Below are 13,328 nucleotides of genomic sequence, written 5' to 3'. Positions count from 1 at the left end.
TACATATGTACAGTCACTAAACACGTTCCTAGAACTGCTGCAGCTTGTGGAACTCTTTGAAACATGGGTATATGCAGAGGGGCACTTCACACTCCTCACACATAAAACGAGTGTCTCTGCGTGTTTGTGGGCGTTTTGTGGTATGCATACATACATAACACCTCTTCTGAGCATTTTTCTTGGCAGTAGTAGGAGGCAGTTGTATGGGGTAGTGATCACCAGGCCTCATACAAGATGACGTCTGTGGGCGCTGGTCTATTGCAGGAGTTGCTCCTTGGTACTTTGCAATTATTTGTCTGATTACCGACAGGCAAAATTCACCATATTTTGGTGTTTTGTTGGTCTTCAACTTGTATATGTTATAAGCATTTAGCATAGAGATATCAACAAGATGGAAAAAAAGTTTGATATACCACTTATAACTCTTGCGTACACAGTCTGCAAACCCAATCTGCATGTCACATTTGTCCACTAAGCGCATATTGAGGTTGTAGTCCATGACAGCTGCAGGCTTTAGAATGGGTTCATTGGTCTCTCTGTTGTCCCTGCCACTGGGTACCATTTCCTTTGGGTGAACTGATGTCAACAATGTGACATCACGTTTGTCATGCCATGATGTCATTGGCAGCAAAGGCTTGCACCTCACCTCTGCGAGTGCCAGCGTCGAACCTTGGCATATGTTTGCGATTACCACGCACTGTGCCACACACGTCTGTCAAGTTCACTCGCAAGAAATCACTGAGTAAGGGGCTTGTGTACCAGTTATCAGTAAATAACATATGCCCCTTACCAAGATATGGTTCCATCATTGTTCGAACCACATCACCAGAGATACCCAATAACTTCATGGTATCTCTCAAAGTATTACTGCCAGTGTACACAATAATATCCAAAACTAGACCACTTTTGCAATCACACAGTACAAATAGCTTTATACCAAAGCGTTTCCTCTTGCTTGGTATATATTGCTTGAATGAGAGTCTTCCTTTGAATAAAATCAAGGACTCATCAATAACAAGCTTCCTGAAGGGATAAAAATACATGCAGCACTTTTGTTTCAGGTACATAAACACATTTCGTATCTTATATAACCTGTCGCTTCTGTCAGGCCTGGTTTTGTCTGAAAAGTGTAACATACGTAACAGTATCAGGAAACGATTGACACCTATAATGTCACTAAAACCTGGAGTTGAAATCAGGCAATCTGTTGTCCAGTATGTGGTGACAGTGTGCTTATACACATGTGGCATAAGCATTATTGTGGCAAAAAACAGGTACATCTCTGCCACAGTTGTCTCCTTCCACTTGTGTAGCCGTGATTTTGGTGAGAGAATTGTATTTGCCATGGTGTAATCAGAGTATGTGTTTGTTTCCCTGACAATGATGCCCATCAGGGGTTCATCGAAGAATAACTCAAAGCAGTCCAGTTCACTGGCATTGTTCCCAAGTGGACAAGATGGCTTTATTCCACTTTGTGTTTCATCAAAGTCATGGGGACTGGGAACAAACTCGTCACCGTCCTGCCAATCCCAGATGCGGTCTGCTGGTGGGGTCTGGATATTGTACCGTGGTTGTGGTGGTGCAGGTTGTGGTGGTGCAGGTTGTGGGAGTGTGGGGTAGGGTGAGGCTGGTTGTTGTGCTGAGTCAGCCGCGTGGGTAGTAGCGTGGCCCGGTGATGGTGCCACATGGGCCGTGCCACCCTCACTATCACCACCACTGCCTCCTCCCTCACTGTCACCATTCATACCCATCGTTACAATATCATCATCTTCACTATCAGGTCGTGGTGTAGGGCCACGGGATGTGCTCCCAGAGTTTCTCCTTCCCCTTGGAACAACATATGAAACACTACCAGACCGCATGCTACGCCGTACATACTGCCGCTTCACTGGGGAATATTCACTCTCACTGTCACTGCTTTCAATGACCTTGAAATCACTATCACCATCACTGCTATCATCTGGGTGTTGTACACGACCAAATAGTTTCCTCTTTCGTCCTGGTACAGGCGAACGTGAACGTGAACAAGCCGGCACAGCACCAGAGGTGGAAGGTTGTGGGTCATCTGAGTTTTCGTCACTAATTACGTTATCCTGGGCACTTTTTTCGGTAACACTCACTTCAAAACCCTGGAATTCACTGTCACTGACATTTTCATCGCTGTTAGAGCTATCCCTTGGGAACAAAAGACCTCCAATCCGCCGAGGAGTGAGGAACTTCTTACCGAGAGGCATGGTGAAAATGGACTGACAACATGGCGTTCCCACAATGCACCGCTGGGTCCCAGATTTTTTTTCACAGGGTGCACACCGACCACTAAGACCCATTCTCTCCCGTGTAGGCCTACCAGGCCTTTGGCGCTTGATTTGAAGCCGCTAGAATTTGTGCGTATAAATACGTCAGAAACATTGGCTCGTAAGACGTATTTATACGTCGGAAACAGTCAAAGGGTTAAGGAAGGATGGTAGATTGCCTCGGAGGCCTAAGGAGTGGGCTTGGGCCAAAATATTATACCTCCAAGTTGTGTCATATGCCTTCTCAAGGTCAAAAAATATGGCAATAACTGAGTGATTATTTGCAAAGGCATTACGAACATACGTATCCAAGCGTAGTAAGGGGTCTATGGTAGAACGGCCCTTACGAAAGCCATATTGACTAGCGGAGAGACTGTTGTGTGTCTCTAAATACCACATTAAACGGCGATTTACCAGACGTTCCATCACTTTGCAAACTGCATTAGTAAGAGCGATGGGACAATAGTGGGAGGCATCATGTCCTCTAGTACCCGGCTTGCGGAAAGGGAGAACAATGGCAGATTTCCACAGCTGGGGAAGAACTCCTTGTGCCCAAATAAGATTGAAGAGGTGTAAGAGGACTACAAGGGCTGACTGATGTAAATGTTGTAACATACGAATATGAATGTCGTCAGGTCCAGCTGCCGATGATCAGCAAGCTGAGAGTGTTGCCTCCAGTTCCTGAAGTGTAAAAGGCACATTATACTGTTCTTCTCTGAGAGAAGAAAAGTCCAAGGGTACTAACTCTCTGGCAGACTTTGAGGAAAGAAACGAGGGGCATAGATGGAGCCCCTGGGAAATACGGACCAGATGAGTGCCAATTTCAATGGCAACGTCAAGAGGGTTTGCTACATCAATACCGACGACCCGTAGAACAGGAGCCGGGTCAGGAGAGTATTTACCACTCAATTTCCTCACTTTTTTCCAGACTGCACTCATAGAGGAAGCAGAGGTGATGGTGGAAACATAGTCTCGCCAGCAAGTGCGTTTAGCATCACGGATGACACGGCGAGCATTCGCACGCTTCTGCTTAAAATCAAGAAGTCTCTCATTGGTTCTATTGTATCGGTACCTGCCCCATGCAGCACGTTTCAAACGTACTGCACGAGGACAAGCAGGAGACCACCAAAGCACGCACTTCTGAGAATGCTTGCCTGAGGTTTGGGGTATAGAATGAGAAGCTGCGGTATAAACTGACATCGAGAAGAGGTGTAGGAGCTCATCAATGGAGGATGAAGAAGGAACCTCACTAAAAGCACTGAGCTGCGAGTAAAGGTCCCAATTTGCCCGATCAAATTGCCAGCGAGGGCTACGGAAAGGTGGTGAATATGAAGAAGTAAGAATGATTGGAAAATGATTGCTGTCATGTAAGTCCGGTAGAACAGACCAGGTGAAGTCTAGTGCAGTGGAGGAAGAGCAGACTGATAGATCGATGCAAGAGAGAGTATGAGTACGAGGATCAAAATGGGTGGGAGTACCCGTATTTAAAACATGGAGGGGGTGAGAGGCGAGAAAAGCCTCCAACTGGATGCCACGTGAGTCACAACGCGACCCCCCCCCTCCCAGAGGAAATGGTGGGCGTTAAAATCACCAAGTAACAGAAGTGGTGGTGGTAAGGATGAAACAAGAAAGGCAAAGTCTGGGATAGAAAATGCTCGAAGGAGAGAGATATAAAGAACATATTGTAAACCACTTATTCAAGTGGATACGGGCTGCAGTGTAATGCAGCGAGGTATGGACAAATAGTTGACACTACGGAATCTCATTGCGTAGAAGAAGGGTACTTTCATTAAAGGTCCCATCTGAAAAAGGATCCCAAGAATACAATAAATTATAGCCTGAGATAGGTTGGAAAACAGCTGAGTGTAATTTTGGTTCTTGTAAGCAAGCACCAACAGGGGAAAACCTGGAAAGCAACATCTGAAGCTCACCCCGATTACCCCTGAGGCCGCGGATATTCCACTGTAAATAGGCCATGATTGGCGATGAAGAAAATACCAGGAATCTGTAGGGAAAGGCACCTACGGACTAGAGGGGTTAGAAAAGTCAACGTGTGGTGGCATTGGAAGACGTTCAAGCAGCGAAGGAACAGAGCGTTGTGAAGAAGGAGGAGAGGAGAAGGAACAGGAAGTGAATCAGTGTCCATTGAAGGTTTAGTCTCTGCAATATATTCTGAAATGGCTTCAAGTGTTTCTGAATTCAAAGATGTATGGGAGACCATATTGGAGGTAGAAGGGGGAGGGTGAGTAAAGATTGGGACAGTAATGGCCTGTACCAGAGTAGAGGGGGACGAAAGAGTGTAAGGAACTGGAGATGAAGTGTGGGGGGGACAGAAGAGGCAGAAACTTGGGAGGTGGCAGAAGAGGGAGAAACTTGGGAAGGGACGTGGGAGGCATAGTACGAGGAGGAGGGTGAATCTCCACACTTGTAATAGAGCCAGAGAGAGGGGAAGAACTAGGCACAGAGACTGGAAAGGTAAAGTGTGGAGGTGGAAGAAGGGAAGGAAGGAACAAAGAAGATTTGAGCAATGTGGATTTTTTGGACTTCTGAGAAGTAGAGGGGCGATTGGTATAAGGTGTCGTATGAGGTCTTGTCGTTACTAGGGTTTGTGAGGAAGGAGACGCGAAGATGTGAGAACAGACTGAGTTGTAGTCGGGACGTCAGAGCAAAGGACAGCAAAAGGATTAGATTCCGGAGTGGCTATGGGAGGGGTAACAATAGAGGAGGCTGCAGAAGATGGGACCCCAGAAGTGGGGGGATGTTTGAAACACGAGAATAAGAAACACGGGGTAGTCTCCCTTGGAGGCGGAGATGAGTAACTGCCACAGCATAAGGGAGACCTTCTGCCTCTTTGAGGCAACGGATTTCACGTTCATTTAAGTAGACCTAGCAACGGCGGGAGTACGAAGGGTGAGCTTCATTACAATTAAGGCAAGATGGAGGTTGACTGCAAGATGTATTAGAATGGTCGTCGGCACCACAGACTGGGCATTCGGCTATACACGTAGATCTGCAATATTTTGCTGGGTGACCAAAATGCCAGCAATTTCTACACTGTTGCGGTGTAGGTATCACCTTTCGAACTTGTAACCAATGTCCCGCGACATATACAGAGGACGGGAGTTCTCGGCTGTCAAAAGTTAAACGAGCCATATTGCAAGGGTAACGTCTCCGCCCACGGGCAGGAAGGACATACGTGTCTACTTTGAGGATTGGTAGATCCTGGAGTTCCAGCTGTTCAAGAATGTCATTGCCACATGACTGGAAATTCTGTTGGACTATGGTATGGGGCAGAATGACAGTACCACTACAAGAATTGAGAGAAAGATGTTTTTCAATAGTGATAGGAGTAGTATCGATATTCGAAAGGAGAGAAAGATCATGAGGTTGGGTAGCATTCTGGACAGTGACAATGCGCGTACCTCTCTTGAGAGCATGAAATGAAATATCTCTACCACCATGACGCAAGAGCGCTTTGCCAATACTATGGTCAGAAAGATAGGCAGAAGAAGAAGTCAGTCTTAAAGTAAAGAATTTAGTCCATTGTGTGGTCCGAAACTGAGCGTGGAGAGGGAGTGCATGACGTGTCGGTCTTTTCCGAGTAGAATGGGAAGGTAACGAAGGAGCATCATCAGGAGATTGACGATGGCGTTTAGGAGTAGGACCGGAGTTGGTCCAGCGTGAAATGGGCTGGCGATTCAAAAATTGCCGTACCGTAGAGGGAGAGGCCGGAAGCATAGTCAAAGGAGAGCGGAGGTCAGACAAATCGAAGGAGTCAGTCGAAGCCCCGGTACCTGAAGCGGGTGAGGAAACAGCACCAGCAAGAGGTACAGAGGCATCAGGAGTGTCCAAAGAGTGGTCTAAAAACAAGGCAGGGTCAGAATGGGGTGCGGTATCAAGAAGGGGCCCTGGGGTAGTGGGTTCATGGATTGAGTTCTCCATGGTTAGGTTACTCCTTTGCTTTTTGTTTTTAAGAAAAAAAGAAAAGAAAATAAAAATAAAAAAAAAGAATAAAAAAAGGGGGGAGCAGGGAGGAATAGTTCCCAGGAGGAATGAAAGGGCCGGAAATCTCCCTCTGCGCCCAAGAGGAGGACAGCACCGCTAGTAGCGCAGATGCAGCATGGAACCCGTGCCATACCCTACCCTTCATGCCAGTAAACCAGCAATCCGGGATAGCAACCTCACATCTGCCGAGCTACCTCGGTGGACAAAAGAGGGCGGTCGGATATCCACCACAAAGCATACCTCCTTCGGCCACCACCCCCGGAATCCGAAAGGTGGCTTCCAGAGATACACCCGTCGCCCGAAAGACACCCAAAGCTACTCCGGGATACCGGAGAGGGATCGGGACATCCCCAGGCGATCCAGATTCCACTGCAAACTACGCCACCGCCAAGAACCTCAACGGAATGGGATGGACCCCGGTATCCTTTCCCCTACCTAGGAACTAGCGCGCCTGTGGGAGAAATCCCAAAGGCCAAAAAGAGGAAGGGTAAAAGGGAGGGGTGGGGAGGAGGAGGAGGAAAGGAAAAAGGGGAGGATGGGATACGGAGGGGGGGATTGGGGGGTAATTAGGTTTGGTCTGAGGAAGGAGAGCGACAGGTCTGATTCCTCAGACCAAGAGCCTCTTCACCACAACAAGGAGCCCCCCTTGAAGAGGGCAAATATTCCAGATGTATCATTTAAAGAACTTGCCTCATTTCTATTATTTATTGTATGAAAAGTAACCACTTTTGGATCTATAACATTATAATAGTAATGATAGTTAAATAACCATACATCCCTTGATTTGATTTGAAGTAATTTACATTATATACAAAACTGTATATACATTGTATGTACAAAGTGATAACCAACAATTCTTAAGTAAACACTGGGTGCTTTCTGCTACAACATAATTTCAACAACTCTAATACAACATTAGCTAAGTTTGGCTTTATTCACAACATTTTTAAGGCCTACATTCTAGTACTGCACTTACAGGATATATAACATGCTCTATAACTTGCCATACTTGCCTATCCCCCTCAAATCCAAGCACTTACACTTGTGTGCTCACTCTTCACTATCACTCAAAAATTTGTATTCAACCAAATGAACATTTATGGAAGCTGAAAATATGCCTTTGATGTATACCAAGAACAGCATAGTTACACAAACTTATCATCCACATCAAAATATATATAAAATAACACTGCCTATCAATCATCAGTTTATTCTGAGTAAGTAAAATACAGTAAATATGCTTGTATATCAACATTATGATTAACAAGTCAAGATTTTTCAAAACCAAGGTGGTAATTCTAAGTAGCTTTAAGCTACTAATGAAAGTTTTTTATTTTTTTATATATATATATATATATATATATATATATATATATATATATATATATATATATATATATATATATATATATATATATATATATATATATATATATTTATTTATTTTCAACAAGTCGGCCTGCACTCTAAAGGAGGGGTTTGGGATACTGGCAGTTTGGAGAGATATACTGTGTACAGTGGACCCCCGGTTAACGATATTTTTTCACTCCAGAAGTATGTTCAGGTGCCTGTACTGACCGAATTTGTTCCCATAAGGAATATTGTAAAGTAGATTAGTCCATTTCAGACCCCCAAACATACATGTACAAACGCACTTACATAAATACACTTACATAATTGGTCGCATTCGGAGGTGATCGTTATGCGGGGGTCCACTGTATTTTTATACGTATATACTTCCAAACTGTTGTATTCTGGGCACCTTTGCAAAAACAGTGATTATGTGTGAATGAGGTGAAAGTGTTGAATGATGATGAAAGTATTTTCTTTTTGGGGATTTTTTCTCTTTGGGTCACCCTGCCTCGGTGGGAGACGGCCGACTTGTTGAAAAAAAATATATATATATATATATAATATATATATATATATATTCATTCTAAAAGCTTGAATTATTGCATTTGAAGCTGATATTAGTTGCCATATCTGTAGACTCCTAGAGGGCACTCGAGACCCATTACACGAAAATACTCAAGCATCACCGGGATAAAACTGTAATAACCAGACTTAACCTAGAGAATATTACCAATGCAATACAGGTTATTAACAGTGAATGCAGTTGAAGCTTTAAAAACATAATTTACTTTCTTAAATATAAATTTTGCTCTTAAGAATATGTGCCAAAGGCAACAAAATTGCGTGCTGGAAACCTGTTTAAATACAGCATTAGAAAAGTTAACCAAGAAATCTGAGCCAAATTTCATGTGAATAATTCATTATGTCTAATCTCTTTAACCCTTTGACTGTCGCGGCCGTATATATACGTCTTACGAGGTACCGTGTTTGACGTATATATACTCATAAATTCTAGCGGCTTCAAATAAAGCAGGAGAAAGCTGGTAGGCCCACATGTGAAAGAATGGGTCTGTGTGGTCAGTGTGCACCATATAAAAAAAATCCTGGAGCACACAGTGCATAATGAGAAAAAAAAAACTGACCGTTTTTTTAATTAAAATGCCGACTTTGTGGTCTATTTTCGTATAGTATTTATGGTTGTATTCTCGTTTTCTTGGTCTCATTTGATAGAATGGAAAACATATTATAGAAATAGAGGTGATTTTGATTGATTTTACTATAAAAAGAACCTAGAAGTGGAGCTCAAAGTAGGGGAAATGTTTGATTTTTGCCGATGTTCAAAAGTAAACAAATGATGCCATTGTCCAATAAATGTTCAACTAGCCATTCTAGTATGCAGTCATGAATGGATTGATGTTATTTATACAATTATTACAGTATTGGAGTAGTCTGCATAATAGTAAGTCTTCTATTTTTTGTTTGAATAAAAATTCAAAATAGAAAGCAAGAGTAACATCAGAGGGGCCTGGAGACATGACTGATGAGCAAAGAAAATGTTATTTTAGAGCCAGGAATGTCTGCATTGTTCATTCTGGACCTTATTTTGAAATTGTCATATTTTTTAGTTTTCGTGAAATTGGCCAAATTGCAAATTTCTGACCACATTATTAGGTAGTTGAAATCGGTAAATGGACAGTTTCTTGTACTCAATCGATAGAAAAAATGGAGTTCTAAAGAAATAGCTATGAGTTTGGGCAACTGGAACAATGGAATTAGCCGAAAATAGGGCTCAAAGTGGGCGAAATCTCCGATTTGTAAACAGCGCAGAGGTCGCTAACTTCGCGAGAGCATAATTCCATCAGTTTTCAATCAAATTTCGTTTTTTTGGTGTCATTACAATCGGGAAAAGATTCTCTATCATTTCATAAGAAAAAATAATTTTTTTTTTTTTTAAATTTTGCGACACCAGGAGACACCTCAGGATTGGGGGTTGCGACAGTCAAAGGGTTAAGGGATTAGACTGTCATGCTGGTGAAAGGTTCTTGAGCTAAAGAATTAGACCTACCCACCCCTTCCTTGGATGAAACCTGATTACCTCACACTCTCCAAGTACTTTATCATAACAGGTTTTGCCCTTCTAACCGAATAGAATAATAATAATAGTGTAATAAATCCACCAAAATTTGTACTAAGTTGTTTAAACTAATGTTGTCAGAATATTATGAGTGAAGTCTAGATAATTTGACTCAAGTCATTGGTTATCTGATTTGTTTTATAGTAAAGTGGCCTCTGACAAAGGCACAAAAAAAAAAACTTTCAAGTGCAACTCTGAACAAAATTAGCGTCATAAATAATGCAAATCTTAAAACAAAAGGATAAATTATCAAAGATGATTTTCAAGTACATTAACTACTACAGTAGCACAATAATATACATATCACATAGAATATACTTAAGAGGCAATAAAATGGGAGCAGAAGTGGCTAAAACTCGTCACCACCTCCAGACTTTGCTAGCAATTAATTATCACAGAGCATTCTATATAACACACTGGGCAGACACCACACAAACATGTGCCATACGAAAATATTTGCAAGGAAAAAGCATGTCAAACAAAAGACATGATCAGTCCCTTCCTTGCCATTCAGAATCAATTTACTGTATTATACAAAAAATTTGTAACATACATCCACACATAGTAAATAAATATTTTTTTATCTGTCAATGTTAACAAGAAGAAAACATAACAAACCAAGAAACACTCCCTAGGAGTTGAATTTTAATATCTGTTTGGCATTATATTTTCTAAACAAGCTCCCCCCTCCCATTTTCACTGGCTTTCACATGTCCCTTTAAGAAGCACCAAGATAAAATTACAATCATTTTTATTTTCCTCCACATTATCAAATACAGTACCACCCTGTTGGTTAATACACATTTCTCCTTGCTTATTAAAAGTACTGAGATTTGATAATTCAAGCACAGTACAGTACATGTGATTTTACTTCACTTTATGTAGGAAAAGCTGTAATCAAATTATTAACAGTAACTATGGATAGTAAATATGAAGTTATCTGGCAGAAAGTCATTATATAATTGTAGTACAATTTTGCAAACCTACTTTTACTCGGACTTACTGAAATAATAGAAAAAGTGGCAAGTCAAAGACATAGATACACTATATCCAAACTGCATTTACCTATTTTGTACATGTATGTGTGCATACACACATATATTGTGTATGTTTTGTTTTCTGCTGATCTTTAAAACAAGCCATTAATATGTTAATTTTATAGGATTATTGTGTTGGATCAATAATCACAAGCTATGAAAAACAAACATCTGAGTTATAAACATTGCAAGAACATTATTTCAAAGTGAAACCTGAATCATTTTTATTTGCCAGGCTAATAAATAAATTTACTCCATGAGAAATAAATGTTATAAATATGAAAAACATCAGTGAAAAAATAACAGAAAAACATATGAGCATTTTTGTACATTTACATACTTAGCTTCAAAGGAAATAATACCTCTGAACATTTTTTTCTCAAAAAAATGCTAAAGTATTTCTGTTTTATTTTACTGTGGTAGTTTTTCAGAATGACTTACTAATTGTAAATACAAGTGCTATCAATGCTACCACTTAAAGTGGCACTTAACTCCTTCAGTGGTTTATATAGGAATATGGAAGAGAGAGTTGGAGATAGATGTCATGGATAAAATACACCAAGAATGATATTGCACAAAAAATATGCATAGCTGTTGTAATATATATATACAGAACTCTCTCTCTCTGGGTTTAAGTATGAAAGAATTTGCCAGCAGTGAGCTCTTGTTCACAATTTTTTTGTCCAAATGTAGTCAACAATACACATACCTTTATTAACCTGGAGAAGGCTGTATTAATATTAAGAGCTCAGCAAAAACTGAAGCTTTGAGACAATTTGTGCAAGTCTAGGATAATCATGAAGATACAGTACACTTTTCCTGAAATTTAACATGTTGCACCAATTAATTACCTGTGAACTGCCTCTCTGTGAAGCTGGCTTCAGTACAACCTTGTTTGCAACACAGAAACAATGTTATAAGCTTATAAAAGCAATTGCTTTTCGAACAATATCACAAATAATTTTTTTCTTTATTGTGTGCTAATGTGGAATGAAAGTAAGGAGCTTAACAACTGGAGAGACTAATTTCCTATATTCAACTAGAAATGTTGGCATAACTAAATGAATAAAAAATATGACAGGTAAGAAGACTTTACAGTGATGGCAAGGTTGTATCAATCAGGTGTAGAGAGATCAGGCAATTGTGACTTATACAAGGTAGAAGTTAAGCTGAAAAAAATGAAATACTCAAAACATTTTGGGTTTTAGAAATTTCTTGTCATAAGGATTGACAACAACATGGTTGTGGAATAAATACACTCTTAATTGCAGACGGTTAGAATCAATAAAGTTAGAAGAATATGCACAGAAAAAAGTGAAGGTGCAAGAAACTGATGTGGTTTCCTTTTTTCTACTGCAGAATAAGTAGGTTATTTTAGCTGAAAACATAAGCTGAAAGGATATCTCAGACATGAACAGAAAAGAATGAAATATGCAACTATCAGTTTGTGGTGATGAAATAGTCCTTAAATATCCAAGAGGAAGCTGAATATAAATATCTTCAGAAAGTCTTTTAAATAAACATATACCTCAAAGTGAAATACTGTACAGATAAATAGAAAAAAGCTGGAGATTTGTGCTTTTAAATGCAATACATGAAAAGATATATGTGAGGACAGAGGAGTGGGCAAAGAGATTTTTAGACATTCATAAGAAACGGATGAAAGATGCCCTCATCAGTATAGTATGATAGGGGGGGGGGGGAATACTTCAGTTAGAACTGAGGCAATATGAATGTTGGAGGTCACAGGTTCACCTATGTTGCTGTAGGCATGTCAAATACTTGCATAATACTACATCTGTTTCAGTACTATATAACCCTTTTAGATTTAACACCTGATTATAAGGGAAAAGAATAAGGATGCCAAAGTAAACAGAATAAAGATAAGAGTAGCAATAAATAAAATAGATGGACTTTTGTGATGTCTCGTTTGGACATCTAAAGAAAATAAGTAGCAACAGATTGATAAATATGTAGTCAATAAATAGAAACTGGAAAAGGAAGGAGAAATTAGTGTCATTATGAGAGTGTTTGGATCTGTATTATATTCCAAAAGTGCTAAACCTATATTCATCTATTTGTATGTGGATCATACAGTGCTATGTTGGCTCTGTAATACCCTCTGTACTTGTCATCCCTCTAGAGTAGGCAAAATGGTCTACTGAATGCAATAAAAATAGGAAGTCTTCAGCTATATAAGCGAGCTTCGTTTAGTCCTAGTCAGACTGCCATACCAGAATTACTTAAATAAATCCTTTAAATAAAGAATGTTACTATACAAGGAACACAAGGCCCATGGTTTAAACTATTACCAGAGTAGCAGCAACACCTTAAATAGTTCACTGTAATTTTGCATCACTTATTATGTTATGTTCAGTCACCACTTCAGTATCCTGGCTAATCACAGACTGAGGCCATGATTAGAGGACAGAGGACAACCTCTGCCACTCCTTGCCCTGAATGGCCCACATGGGTTTAGTACTTCATAAGATGTAATGCAATAAA

Source organism: Cherax quadricarinatus, chromosome 72 (assembly GCF_038502225.1).
Source record: "Cherax quadricarinatus isolate ZL_2023a chromosome 72, ASM3850222v1, whole genome shotgun sequence".
Taxonomy (NCBI): Eukaryota; Metazoa; Arthropoda; class Malacostraca; order Decapoda; family Parastacidae; genus Cherax; species Cherax quadricarinatus.
The sequence above is the reverse complement of the archived record's forward strand: the minus strand, read 5'-3'. Positions refer to the sequence as shown.